The 15,255-nt window shown below is 34.7% G+C and overlaps 2 long non-coding RNA genes across 2 annotated transcripts; one reads left to right on the top strand and one right to left on the bottom strand.

The window, feature by feature from the left end:
• Positions 1 to 2,461: 2,461 nt before the first annotated feature.
• On the bottom strand, positions 2,462 to 7,379 carry LOC149134401 (uncharacterized). The gene is made up of 4 exons (XR_016242892.1): positions 6,805 to 7,379; positions 6,273 to 6,629; positions 4,753 to 5,210; positions 2,462 to 3,672 (listed from the first exon to the last, which is right to left on the bottom strand). It is a non-coding gene; the product is annotated as an uncharacterized LOC149134401 (long non-coding RNA).
• Positions 7,380 to 7,494: 115 nt separating this feature from the next.
• LOC149134400 (uncharacterized) lies at positions 7,495 to 14,534 on the top strand. The gene is made up of 3 exons (XR_016242893.1): positions 7,495 to 7,631; positions 13,680 to 13,745; positions 14,370 to 14,534. It is a non-coding gene; the product is annotated as an uncharacterized LOC149134400 (long non-coding RNA).
• The last annotated feature ends 721 nt before the right edge of the window (positions 14,535 to 15,255 follow it).

Raw genomic sequence — 15,255 nt, 5'->3', positions numbered from 1 at the left:
GAGTTTTTGTAAAGATGAAAAGATGTTATGCAACATGTATAGCTGAGGGGAAATGCACAATAACAAGCTCCTGGCCCACCTGCCCAATGATGCAAATCTCAATAAGGAGTTCGAGTATCGCTGCTGCATCATATGCATCAATAATCAAGTGACATGTAAAGTCACATGATCAGAGCAATATGCATTCATGAGCAGCAGCTGCACGTCTCAATATCTGAAATGATTTATTTTCATAATAATGCAAATAATCGAGATTATAATGCACAGCATTTATGTTTTTATATGCATTTATGCTAAAATTTGTACATGACTGAGACAGTGACCACATGCACGTCCACATATGTACAGATGAACGCCACAAACGATCAAATATCTTTGTCATTTATTCTGACTTGTGCATATGGTAAGCCATAGTAGACACAATTCTATTTAGGCAATTTAAATTGTGACATCACGTCAAAAAATGGCTAGTTGCTCACTTGAAATGTTTAAGATAAAGAATGGTTTAAAATATCAGGTTTCACAAGTCATTTGAATATCTTTGGGCATTCCCTTAGCAGCAAACTGGCAATCATTTAGATAATTAACTCTTAGATTTGTTAGTTAACGAGACAACGCCGATGCCATCACCTATAATCTGACTGTTCAGTGTTGTAGCCAAGTTTTCGGCAATAACTCCTACCGGTTAAAAAAAAGCAACGCATATATTAATACCCGAAAATCAATTACAAATTGATCTAAAAGTAAACAGCCAAACTAACAATGTCTTCCATTTGTATTCTTTATTATTTATTTTCTTTTCAAAATAACATTCTGTCAGGTTTTTATATAGTCTAACATTAATATTTAATTCTACGTACGCTCTTTGAAACCTGTCATGATTTTATGTTAGTGCATTAATATTTTCTATTGTAGCATAACTCACAATAAGTACTATATTGATCTGCACGAAAAGTAAATAAGATATTTACTTAATAAACATGGATGGATTCCGCTACCATTTACCAAAAACATGACACTGAGTAACAAATACATAAAGGTTGGTTTTGTAATTCATTCTTCACAATAGAAATGTATATTGATGTATTCGGAAGAAAATGTCATGTTATCCATAAAAAGTAGCAATAACCAGAACCTTTAGAGCGTCGAAGAGAATGACTTGAAATACATGTCCCGGCTCTCTGTCCTGTGAGATAAAATTCGTCTGCCTCTATTTTACCTTAGTTACATTTGATAAATGATCGGTAATGCATCAGTCCAGTACTGGAAATCTCTCCGGAGGACGTGTATGTGTGTGAGTATCTTGTCTGTCTGTATGTCTGTATGTATGTATACATGTATGCATGTGTGGTTGTTTGGTTGTATGTGCATATATATTTCAGGAGCTGATAGTTGAAGAGAAGCTGTGTGCGGCCACTTAGAATAAAGCACTCGAAGATGGCTGAAGATGAGAGTCAATATACATACATAAAAAGATACATATATGCATATGTGTTTGTGTGCGTATGAGTATATATATATATATATATATATATATATATATATATATATATATATATATATATATATATATATACATATATATATGTGTGTGCGTGTATGTATACACACACACACACACACACACACACACACACACACACACACAAACACACATATATATATATACATATATATATATATATATATATATATATATATATATATATATATATATATATATGTATGTATGTATATATATGTATATATATATATACATTAGTTGATCCCAGTAGTATGTTACAGCTGTTATATTTAAACTGGCTTATATTGGATACTTTCATTTGTTGTGTGTCCATATATATATATATATATTTATATATGTATATATATATATATATATATATATATATATATATATATATATATATATATATATATATATATAGAGAGAGAGAGAGAGAGAGAGAGAGAGAGAGAGAGAGAGAGAGAGAACAAATAAATGTATCCAATATAAGCAAGTCTAAGCTTAACAGCTGTAACATGCTACTGGGGTCAACTAATGTATTGGTGTAGACGACTTAATTTTTTCATTTGGCTGTTTTCAGTTCTAAAATAATTTGTCTATAAAATTCCTTCCGAGATTTTCCTTTTCCTTTCATGTTGTACGATGTCGATTACATTGATTCTTAAGTAATTGAAATTTTCGAACTTCTGTTACGCGTTCTTAAGTAATGTTTCTGTCTTCGAGATTACCTTCCTCAGCTTTTCTGATAATTTGTATCTCTTGCCAGTTCCTTTCGTATTTATGTGTATTTTCTGTAGCAGTGTTTCTGCTTTTTTTGTCATCTGCAACGTATAACTTGAAGTATGAATGATTACACTGTGTAACGAAATTTTTTGTTTTTTTCTGTGGTCAGTGTTATTCCCTATTTGCTTCTATTTAGAAATTATACGAAATGACTACTATTCCCTTACTACTATTCCCTTCAAACTTTGCTTTTGTAACCTGGACATCATTCTCTTGAAGCTGATCTATTTTCCATTATATTTCACACAGATTCATCGCTGAAGTTATAAAGCAGAAATATCATTATAGAAAAAATTCTTCTCAATACCACGGATATGCTTGTCATTTGCTTGATCTTAACCACTTGAGCATGTCCCTTAGTGGCTGACAATATGTGCATCTCTGATCATGAGCAGAAAGAGTGAGCGAGCATCATAGCCATGTGTTGAGAGGAATTCTTTGGGGTTTGAATAATTCACCTTTGGAAACATGGGTGTTTTGCTCAACATCGTTAAACAAGCCTTATTCAGGGACCTTTTGAGCGGGATGGGCTACTCGACCTGAAGAAAATTCTAACTGTGCCAAACCTGCGAGGTCATGCGCTGTTTGTCTTTATATGAGATCACCATGTCGCGCACATATGGGTGTGATGCATGTGCCTGGTGTACCCTTATCAGACGGGTAGTCATGATGGGTATAATGGGCTTCGTATATTTTACCCAATTGTCACTTTGATGGTATGCAATGCTCTCTCAATCAATAATAATAATAATAATAATAATAATAATAATAATAATAATAATAATAATAATAATAGGAAAGTATCGGGGGAGCATCATAGCTATGTGTTGAGAGGGATTCGTTGAGGTTTGAATAAATGTAGCAAAAGCAAAGTTTGAACGAAATATTATCCGTTTTTCATACTTTCTACGGGTAAGCAAATAGGAAATACCAGCTGGTATCCAAGGACAAAAATCATGTTACACAGTGTTATCCGTGCATTGCATTTGCATCCGGGTCAAACATGGTGTAGCATATTGGCTCAATTTGCAAGCGTCAGGTACTGATAGCAGAATAGATTAGATTATTGATCTTTTCAGTTCTTATGTAATGGCCGCGTTTTCCTGGCCATAGCGTTCATCTGCTGCCAACTCTTCGTGTTGTAACAGTCCAGATGCACTTTCAAAGAAAACCTGAGCATGTTTAGAAACCACAACATTTTGAGAGATTGCTGGATTCTTGCCAGGACGTGTTAGGCAGAGACTGTACGGGTGTGTGTGCATAGATGACCATTTCTGTTCTTGGCTGGTCGGCTTTATCCATTGCGTGCATTATTCCACGATTTCCTTGTCAACGTCCACACTCGCTCAGAGTAAAACAGTTTCCGCTTCTTTGCAACATGTCTAGGAAGTAACAAAAACAATATTTTACTTTTTATAACGAGTTTCACCTTAAGTAGTTCGACTGACATATCTGATGTATGTAATATCAGATGAAGTGCTAATAAAAGTTGTAACACCTTCTAACACGTGGATGATGCCGTCCTCATTTCGAACTGCAATTGGTTTATGTTTACGCAGATTATATCGCTTTTCAATACGCGTTAACGATCCTCACTCATGTGTTATCTATTCACAACGTAGACATCTTATACCAAATCTACAGAAACACGTCGGAAACGTCCTTCACGAAGATGATGCCAATCTTGTCACCTTCAAATGACTGCCCCCATATTTGGCTCAATGTTGCAGCTACAAAAACAAACAACCTAAACAACATCCAAAGAATGCCTGCTCAACTGTTTGGCAATAAATCGCCCTCAGATACATCCAACTTCTGACCCATAAACGTAGTGTCTTCTCTTAACATGTTCTATTGTATCTGTATTCTCCTGATGCCACTTTTACACAGCATTCACAGCTTCTCAACTTAGTCATCTTGCATTTACTTGTCATATTACGACCAACTCCGAAGCACCGGAGTAACCATGATACCAAAGCAGTTCTCCTCAGAACGTCAGATTTTTAATATCTTTCCTGGCACATATTCCTCTAAAGGCAACGCTTTACAACTTTTCAGGTAAAGCGCTAATAGTACTGTTATACCGGCCTTAGAAGATGAGCAAAAACCACCGGCTCATCTTAGGTTCTAGCAGACCATAGAAATAATGAAAATTGATTATAGATGGTTATATAATAATATATAAGGATATACATACGCACACATATATGTGTGCGTGTATGTGTGTATGCTTGCATGTACATATGTGTGTGTGTGTGTGCGTATATGTATGCGTGTGTCTAAAATATATGTAAATGTAAATATAAATATATATATTATTTATGCGTATGCGTGTGTGTATGTGTGTATGTATATATATATATATATATATAGATTAATAAATGAAGGTGCAAAATAACACCTACAATTGCTAGAAATGAGAGCTAAAATTTAACTCGAATAGCCACACAAAGGCAACTAACCTCATGAAATATTTGGGACTGTGAGCAGCAAGCCACAACATCTTTCTTTAGAGAGATACACTCGCAGAATGAAGTAGTTTGATAAGACCTTATCCCATTATTTCGAACTTTGATCAATACGATCTCGTTTCTCGTCAGAGGTTTCTACAATTACTCCGGAAAAACAACCGCTGAAAAGCCAGAGCTAACATTCAAATCGGTTAACGTATATAGTAACATACAATATATTAATAAATTAATATTTTATCATAATATCTTATAGCACCGAGCTGGCAGAGACGTTAGCATGCTGGACGAAATGCTTAGCGGTATTTCCTCTGCCTTTACGTTCTGAGTTCAAATTCCGCCGAATTCGACTTTACCTTTCATCCTTTCAGGGTCGATAAATTAAGTACTAGTTGTGCAGTGGGGTCGGTCTAATCGACTGGTCCCCTCCCCCCAAATTTCGAGCTTTGTGCCTAAAGTAGAAAAGAATACTTTATATATAAATTTATATATATACGAATATATACACTCATATCAATGAATATATTTCTAATATTCACATACACATATTGACATACATGCGTACAGAATGCATACGTACATATATTGGCATGCAAACATTTATTGTAATTCATAAATTCAAAGACATGTATACAATATATACGCATGCGTATGCCTATATGGCAGCGTCTACATCATTATTGATAGACAAGAGTCCCAGACAGTAGCAATATCAGTAGCTTATATACTCTATTCATCTTTGTTATTACATTCCCAATAAAACTATTTAAAATTTGTTTACTTGGTATTTGAAAGATAAGGGAAAGCAGTAAATATTGTTGGTAGAATGGAATTAAAGGCTCTCAAACTCTGATCATAGAAAGATAGATATACAAATACATGTAGACATACATATATATAGGAAAGCACAAGAGTATCGTAATGTTCTCTCACACAAAAATCACACACAAACACTCGCTGAATAAGAGTCTGATGCATATATATTCCTGCCCCTTCGTAAACGTTGCAATCTATACAGTCTATGCTTTGTATATACATAACAATATAGATATATGGTTTCAAAGAGCCCGTCAGTGTTCGCCGGCTCACCTAGAATGTGTGTATGTGCATATGTTTATATGCGTGCATACACACACACATACACACACACACACACACACACACACACACACACACACACTCACTCACACATGCACACACGAATATATGAATATCATGAATGTACGTACGTGCACATTTATGTATAGTTAAACACAGAAATTCACATAGATAAGTATGTAGCTATATGTGTGACTTTATACATATATGCATAAATTTCTATGCGACTTTGTGTTTAACTATACATATATACGTACAGAGCAACATATATATATATATATATATATATATATATATATATATATATATATATATATATATATATATATATGTATACACAATATGTATGCATATAGATATTTATATGTATATATAGATGTATATATACATCCATACATATATCCATACATACATACCGCTGACATCTATTATATATTTTATGACATCTATTCTTTGCGTAATGTCTGCCAAAGTTATTGTCGATATACCATTCTTGTTTATATTCTGTTACTTTAAGTTCTATTTAGGAATTCTTGTCTTTTGTAGTTTTAATATCCTCCTAAAATGTCTTCAACAATTTTTCCTTCCTGTTTTGTTATCTTTCACTACACATTCTTTATACAACACTGGATATACAGTTCACTGGGAGAGCATAGTCTCCAGCTGATATGACTCTGGCTAGCTTGTTAAAATTCTTTGTAAGATACTCTTTTTTTTCTTTCAAATAGTCATTGTTCAATTTTTGCCAGAAAATTCAGTATCGGTTACTAAAGCTATATAGAAAGAAAGGAAGAATGAAAGAAAAAAATATAAAAAAAACAAGAAGTAAGAAAAGGAGAAGTATAATAATATTGTGATTTAGTAGAAAGCTTCCCAAATTCGAAAGTGAAAGTAGACTGGCTAAAAATAAAACAAAATTATGTCAATAGAAAATTTAGTGGTTGTTACCTATGATTTCACGACATGATTTTCTTTAAAAATATTTGTTTTGGTTTACACTGTTGTATCTCTGTCAAGGGTTTCTACGAATTTCTATTGCTGCACTAAAATGTTGATTATGATGCTAGAGATGTTTTCATTATGACGCTGTTATTGTTATGATGTAGGTGTTGATGTTGAATATAGTTTTATGATGTTTGTGCTAATGTTTTGATGGTGTTGGCGTTGATGGTATAACGTCTTTGTTGTTGGTCATTATAATACTGGTATTGGAGTCGTTAAAATATTGGTTTTGGAGTTGTTATGTCATTGATGTTGTGGTTGTCGTTGCTGTTGTTGTTGTTATGTGTCTGATGTTGATGTTGTTACAGCGATGTTGTTCATTAATTGTTGATCTTTTTATGATATTGAAGTTCATGGGGGTATGCTGATAGTGTTGAAAATAATCGGTGTTGATGCTATGTATTTGTTGTTGAGGTTGTGCTGAAGAAGAAGAAGAAGAAGAAGAAGGAGGAGGAGGAGGAGGAGGAGGAGAAGGAGAAGAAGGAGAAAGAGAGTAGAAGAAAGAGAAGAGGAACAGGGAGAGAGAAAGAAGAAGAAGGAGAAGAAGAAGAAGAAGAAGAAGAAGAAGAAGAAGAAGAAGAAGAAAAAGGAGGAGGAGGAGGAGGAGGAGAAGAAGAAGAAGAAGAAGAAGAAGAAGAAGAAGAAGAAGAAGAAGAAGAAGAAGAAGAAGAGGAGGAAGAAGAAGATGAAGAAGAAGAAGAAGAAGAAGAAGAAGAAGAAGAAGAAGAAGAGGCGCTGCTTCTGCTGTTGACAAGGATGATGAAAGAAACCCTGTGAGTCGCCCATTACCTTTTCTTTTCAGACGATCCAATGATTCCTTCCAACTATTCCAATAACAGGGAGTAATTTTTACGGAGATTGGCGATTGCTAAACTGTTTAGAGAAGTAAGTAAGGACTATAGGAAAATATGTCTATACATATATTAGTGATAATAATGAAGATGATGGTGGCAATAATGACAAACTTCTTTTTACTGATGACAGCGTGACTTCTACAATGCCTCAAGAACGGTAGCAGGAAAGGAAGAAGCTAGGCATGATACAGTGACGCAACTGTTTGAAACCAGGGACCAGTGTATATTGTTTAACAGGGAAACAGTTTAAATTTAATATGACCGAAACAGAAACTGATGTCCCGATAGACTTACATTCAGTGACCTTCGAGCAGATTTCTCTTACAAGGATTAAAGCCAACTAACAGCTCTTGTAGAAAGCACTTTTCAAGGTTCTCTGCATTAGGATCGAACCTAAGACCACATGGATCTGAAGCAATCGTTTTAAGTACACAGTGGCTCTGATACTCGGTGCCATGATGCGAACTTTCTCTGGTTTTCAGAGACGAAGACGCTAATAATGTATAACATAAAAAGAATATTGATATATGCATATATCGTTATATTTACATGAATATGTCTATATGCCTATCATACATGTATGTGCTAGGTCAGACGCTCACTATACTAGTTGATCTCTCTCTCTCCTCCCTTGACATTATCAACATTATCAGTCTCTTATTTTAACTACAAACTTACTTGGTCGACTCTTTGGCTTCTGTACAATCTAATTGCACTATTTCCTCCATTTATTTTTCTTCTGATTTTATCATATCAATTATCTTCCTTTATTTTCTCTCATACCTTCCTTCTATCGTTGCATATATATATACATATACATAAGCACATTATTTATGTGTGTGTGTGTGTGTGTGTGTGTGTGTGTGTGTGTGTCTGTGTGTGTATCTATCGACCAATGTATATATGTGTATATATATATATATATATATATATATATATATATATATATATATATATATATATATACGTACATATATATATGTATATATATATGTATATATATATATATATATATGTATGCATATGTGTGTGTGAGTGTGTGTATGTGAGTGTGTGCGTGTGAGTGTGTGTGTGTGTGTGTGTGCGTGTGTGTGTATCCATCGATCAATGTATACAAGCATGCATACGTTCATCTATCTGTCTGCCTTCATGAATGAATCGGTATATATTGGAGTGAGCCTTTGTGTGTATACATTTATGTGCATACGTGTGTTTGTATTTGTGCGTGCATGTGTGTGTATGTGTGTGTGTGTGTATGCATGTATGCATGTATGTATCTAGGCATAAATAGATTAGCATTATGAAGGAAATATGTAAAATGTATACATATGCATGTAGGTGTTTATATAAACACACGCATTTCTTGAAACGTACGCATGTTATACATCAATACTTTATTTCTCATTCTCCCGCCCAGTTCCCACTAGTATCTACATTAAACAAACACCTTACAAGTGTCTCGATAGCTACCTTTCCTCACAAGACAATCCATCCTAAATCAACAACAACAATAACAACAACAACAACAACAAACAAGCAACAACGTCACGAAGAAAAAAAACAGTACGACAATCATCGATAACAACAATATCATTACCACCAAAATTCCTTCGCCCTTACCTCACCCCACGGGAGAAAACTACATGATAAACACAACAATACGATTATTAACAATAACAGTAACAACAGAACTATAAATATAAGGGCATTAGCAACATTTTCTGCTGCTGCTACTCCTCCTCCACCACCACCACCACCTACTACTACTACTACTACTACTACTACTACTACTACTACTACTACTGCTGCTGCTGCTGCTACGAAAGTAAGAAAATAAGAACAGTACCGATATAACAACACCTACAACAACAACATCTGCTATAGCAATCACAACTTCCAAAAACAAAAACAAAATCTGCATTAACAATAGCAACGATAGCAACAACAACAACAATTTCTTCTACTGCAGCGAAAGCGTCTACTGCAACCACACCACCAGATACAACAATTTCAACACCACCACTACCACCAAGACAACAATCAGAATAACAACAAAAACAAAAGTCAGAATATCATCCATGTATCGGTAGGATAACAGAGAATGTCTTTTCTTTGATATTTCTACAGCAAATAAAATATATTGGCGTGTTTGACTTCAGCGAAGCATATGAAATGCTTGACAATCTTTCATCTTTGATCAATACACTCTGATTATACGGAAACTGTTAGTTTGTCTTAGTTGCACAACCGTGAAAGAAGAGTTCAAATCCATCATCAAGAAGATATTCATTTTTTTAATTTTTTTATTCAAAAACATTTATTGATCCTTAGATAGCATATAGAGACATGATGGCATTATATGGGAAAGATAGGTATATTAATGCTTGCTCGCACGTCATGGGTTCAAATGTTCCGTAGTCATTGCTTTATGCGTTGAGGTAGAATTTCTTATCCTACAATACTCCCGGTCACCTTAGCTGCTTGTAAGAATAGCTAATTTCTCATACCTAGCAATGTTGCCTGTTATTGAAAATTATCCTCTCCCAAGCGTGACTTATTTCTTATACTTTATTAGTTTCCATTTTTATTTATATATTTGCGTATGTTATTAATTAATCTGGATAAAGTGACAGTGCTTTTGACCTTTGCAGCCATCCGAGGATAGTGAGAACGATATCGTTAATTCTTCGCTTAAACTAAGGCAGATCGACTATTGCGAGAAGTCACGTGTAGTAAAGATATTCCTAGGAGTCCTGAATGTGCGAAGAGGCGGAAATACTAGTGTATCAACAGTGCCTGAGTGTAGCTGACATGACACCAGTTGTCCTCGAGAAGCAGAGGCCATTGTAGCTGTTGTAAAGACAAGCAGAGTGAGGAAAGAGCGCGGAGATGAGTTGCGTATATGTCAGTGACTTTATACCACTGTCATACACCGTGGGGTTTTTTTCTGTATTCTGGAGTGTCTGTGTGAGTAGGAGTGACATCAAGTAGAAGTGAAAGCAATTTTCCATTACGGAGGGAGCTTGCTGAGGTTAATAGTTGGTAGTTGAGAAACTATTGTTTTACGTTTCTTAAGAGAAAGGCCTGTAAAACTAAAGCCCATACTTGTGTTACTTTGATACAGCACAATATTTTACATTACGTCAATACACTAACCAAATATAGGGGATAAATATATAATACATAGCATTACGTATGTTAAAATTATAGCTATGTGTCACATGCCTACTATCTGCCATGGAACGTCAATCAACATGGTTCTTAAACTTATTTGATACCAACTTGAAAGCTGATTGAATTATACAAAGCTGTTTGCTCAAATTGTTTATAATCACGTTAAAAACACCCAGCTTGACTCAATGAGTCCTTGTATAAAATCCTAATGAAAACTTACTTATTGTATTGGGTTTCTTGAAATACTTGCTTATTTCAAAATAAGCAGTGTATTTCATAAGAAATATAGTCAATTAATTAAAAGTTCTTTGGGTGTTAAGAAGTATTTTCACTTATAGAGACCAAATCGACAAAAGTGGCAGAAAACCCGCACGTAAATCAGTAGATCATATAATTTCACTAGTAGTGTTGAATTTGTAGCCGCTCTCACACGGCTCAGTCAACATAGCTGTAAATATTTACCACAAAACAGGATAAATGTAAAATTGACAAAGATATCAGTAGCTTATATGACTGATTTCTATTTTTCGTTTGCGTATAATCAGAAATAAACAAAAACAACTTGTATGACTATCATGAAATCCAGAATGTGTTTAATTAGTTTCACATTCAAAACAGTTAATAGAAAATATGATTGACGCATATTTGAGTGCTGATTTAAGCAACTGAAATATGTATTCATATCATTTTTAATGAAACCTTTTCAGCTTAATATTGGTCTTCAACAACAAATAATTTTATGTCAGAACATTAAGTTTCGCACGTTATCGTTTACTACATACCATTAAAACACACTTCATTCTGCAGGAATATTGATTTTTCATATTTGCACATGGCCTCTAATAGTACATAGTTGATTAAATTTAACACCAGGAAATATACAGCATCAATTTTATCGAACTCTGAATGATGATAAAGGTTTAGGTGATCCTAAGTGGCATTTGAACTTGGAACAAAGTTTAACGAATCTGAATATTGTAGTGCATTTAGGCAAACACCCCACCGTTCCTACCAACTCCCCACAACTTCATGCTGTAAGAATATTGAAATGGAAAGATGAATGTAAAGAAATTAGAAACGTCCAGCACAATAAACTAGACACTAGTTGGACATAAAAGCTTATTAATGCTCTTTGTTAGTCAATATAGAAAAGCAGCGGAAACATAATTGCTAGGTCAGTAAACCTAATGGAAATATAGATTAGTGTGCATGTTATTATTGAGTTTTATTTAGCACAAAATCTCGGTTAATGTATGCCTGCTTCATTATATTTTGGCAATGGAAACAGGTTTTTAGTGAAGCATTTGGTTCCCGGTTGTAATTCTCCACAACTTAAATGTTTGAATATTGGAATATCTTTCTGGTTTAGAAGATAGAGTGTATTCTGATATGTAATTGGATAAAGCATGGTAACATTGGCTTCTATGAACTGTCATGCTTCATTGATTAAAGTGCATGACTGAAAATTGAAAGGTCATCAAATCGAACGCTGCTCAGGCTGGCATGTTATGTCATTGGATGGTCAATGCTCTTTAATTTCTCACTTCTAACCATAGCCTGCTTATTCATTCATTCAATCAGGCATTTTTTTGTTGTGCCAATTTAATCAATTGCAACACATATATAAGGATGCTGGTGGTTTGGTAGATCTGGTGTATTTGAGTAGGGTGACTGTTGATTAATCTCGTTTTCAGCTGGCTCTTTCATCATAAATACTTGTGCAAGTTGCATTACATCTGAAAAGTTGTAATCTATTACAGGTGAGATGTGGTAGATCCTTTAGCTAAGCTTTCATGTTAAGCATTTTAAAAACACTTCAAAGAAAAATGTTTCCTAAACGCCAAAGAGAATTTAAGGACCAGTGTATGATTCTTTTTTGACATTATTAAGCCTGAAAGTTAAATATTTTCCTGGAGTGGACATGACACTAGTTAAATTGCCAGATTATCTAGTACTTATTCTCGAAAACTAGACGAGTTGAGGTGTTGTAAACGTAACTGTCCTGATGTCACAGACAACACGACGCTTGCAACAAATCTAAACTCAACAACTTTGAACTGACAGTGAAGTATGGTATCCAAACAAATATTTTTGGATTTATGGTTGAAAAATATCACTTTCTCCTTCAGTATAATGCAAGATATTTGTTTCGAATTTTTAGTACCAACCTGATTGCACAACATTCCTCCTGTTTTTAATGATACCTTTGGACAGCAATTTAAATTGAAACCATTGACATTTGTGTGGGAATTACATCAAAAGCATTCTAGTTACGACTCCTCTCAGAAATTTTCTGTACTCTAGGCTTACTCTATATTTTAACTTTATTTATCTATTCTAACAAACTACAATAATTGATAAATCCATTGTTAATTAAATGGAGTCTGAATGAAGGGAATGACATTATATCGACAGAAAGCAATTGTTTCTAACTTATATAAAAAAATAAAAGTTTTGCAAGAAGTTACTCGAACAATTCGGCTCGGCACAGAACGTAGTGTCACAAGAAATCGCTCAGGCATATTTTGTAACACACACACACACACACATGTATGTATGTATGTATGTATGTATGTATGTATGTATTATGTATGTATTATGTATGTATGTGTGCATGTATGTATGTATGTATGCATGCATGTATATATTACTGCCGCAATATAATTCATCCGGTAAATTTGGCTGCCAAAAACGGTACTTCGTCGAAGAGAGTTTTTTTTCTTCTGCTTTACACTATAATGCCAGAACTATGTACCATTCCTACTGACGCCTTAGATACATTCTACTTGATAGACTTGACCCATGTTTATACCAAGCTGCGACATACTAAATCACAGAAGAAGGCAAAGAAGACAAAAGGTGTGTGAATTGTGGAAAAGAAATCTATCAGGGAATTGATCTGAACGTTTGTGGTGGTCAACGTTTCTGGGATCAATTCTGTCTCAGAAAACCGAGCAATCAGGTGATGAGCCAGAAACTATTTTTGTTTAGTCATCAAATTAGGTTCGTAGTGTATGATTACATTAAATTGTAAGACTAGTTCGAGATTATAACATTATAATGTTATAATGTTGTCGATGATGGTGGTGGCTTCCCGGGGTTAAGTGGCATTCATTTCTTGGAATTTCAGCCGTTTAGAAATCACATTCCATTGATATCAAATGCATGAGAGGAAGGAAGAAGTGATATTAAAATTCCATAAATTAAAATAAACAGGTGCTGACCTTTCTCTGTTGACATGACCGAAAACCATGGAATGGAATTTAGATTTACAATGACATAAATCAATATGGAACCCAAATGATGTCATAGTTTGTCCCTGTTATTCTGCAGAATCTGAATATTAAGATAAATTACACCCACACCCTATCATAGATTAATTTCTCTTCTTTCTCGCTCAAGATACTATTTTCAAGTCATGATATTTTTTACAATTCTTATTTCTAGATATAATTCAATTTTGCTATTATTGTTATTTGGCAGGCAACGAGCTAGCAGGATCGTTAGCACTCTGGGAAAAATGTTAAGCCGCATTTCATCCGACCTTACGATCTGAGTTCAAATTCCGCCGTGGTTGACTTTGCCTTTCATACTCTTGGGATCGATAAAAAGGTACCAGTTGGGTACTGACGTCAATGTAATCGACTTACCTCCATACTTACCTCCTTCACCAAATTTTCAGGCCTCGTGACTTTAATACAAAGGATTATTATTGTTACTTGGAAAGCGGAGATCTAGCAGAATCGTTACCGCACCAAACAAAATGTTTGACAGTATTCTAAATTTAAATTCTACCGATACCGACTTACCCGTTCATCCTTTCGTGTTTGTTGAATTAAATACCAGTCAAAGACTGGGATCAATGTAATCGACTAGCCCGCCCAGCATAAGAAAAATCCAGGCATTGTGTCTACTATAGAAAAGATTACTATTGTTGTTTGGTTTTACAGAATTGTCGAATCATTCGACAATAAATGCCTGTTACTTGATGAAGATCAGAAAGTTTACATGAGAACAGATTCCGTCGTTGGCTCCTGGTGTATCTGTTGTGGTCTTCATCATCACTATCGACGCCGCCATCATCATCATCATCATCATCATCATCATTATCATCATCATCATCATCATCATCATCAACATCATCATCGTCGTCGTCGTCGTCCTCGTCTTCATCATCATCATCGCCATCATTATCATTACCATTACCTTCGTAATCATCGACATCGTCGATGTCCTTGTCCCCGTCGTTTAATGGTTTGCTCCTCCATACAGACATTAGTTGGGTGGAAGCTTTTACGAGCACGTTTTTCTTTAGCCCAGGTAACATTCTTGAAACTTCCCCTTACAATCACTTCGTACGCTATACAGT

This window comes from Octopus bimaculoides, chromosome 8 (assembly GCF_046866305.1).
Source record: "Octopus bimaculoides isolate indiv1 chromosome 8, ASM4686630v1, whole genome shotgun sequence".
Taxonomy (NCBI): Eukaryota; Metazoa; Mollusca; class Cephalopoda; order Octopoda; family Octopodidae; genus Octopus; species Octopus bimaculoides.
Note: the sequence above shows the minus strand (reverse complement) of the source record. Positions and strands in the feature narration are given on the sequence as shown.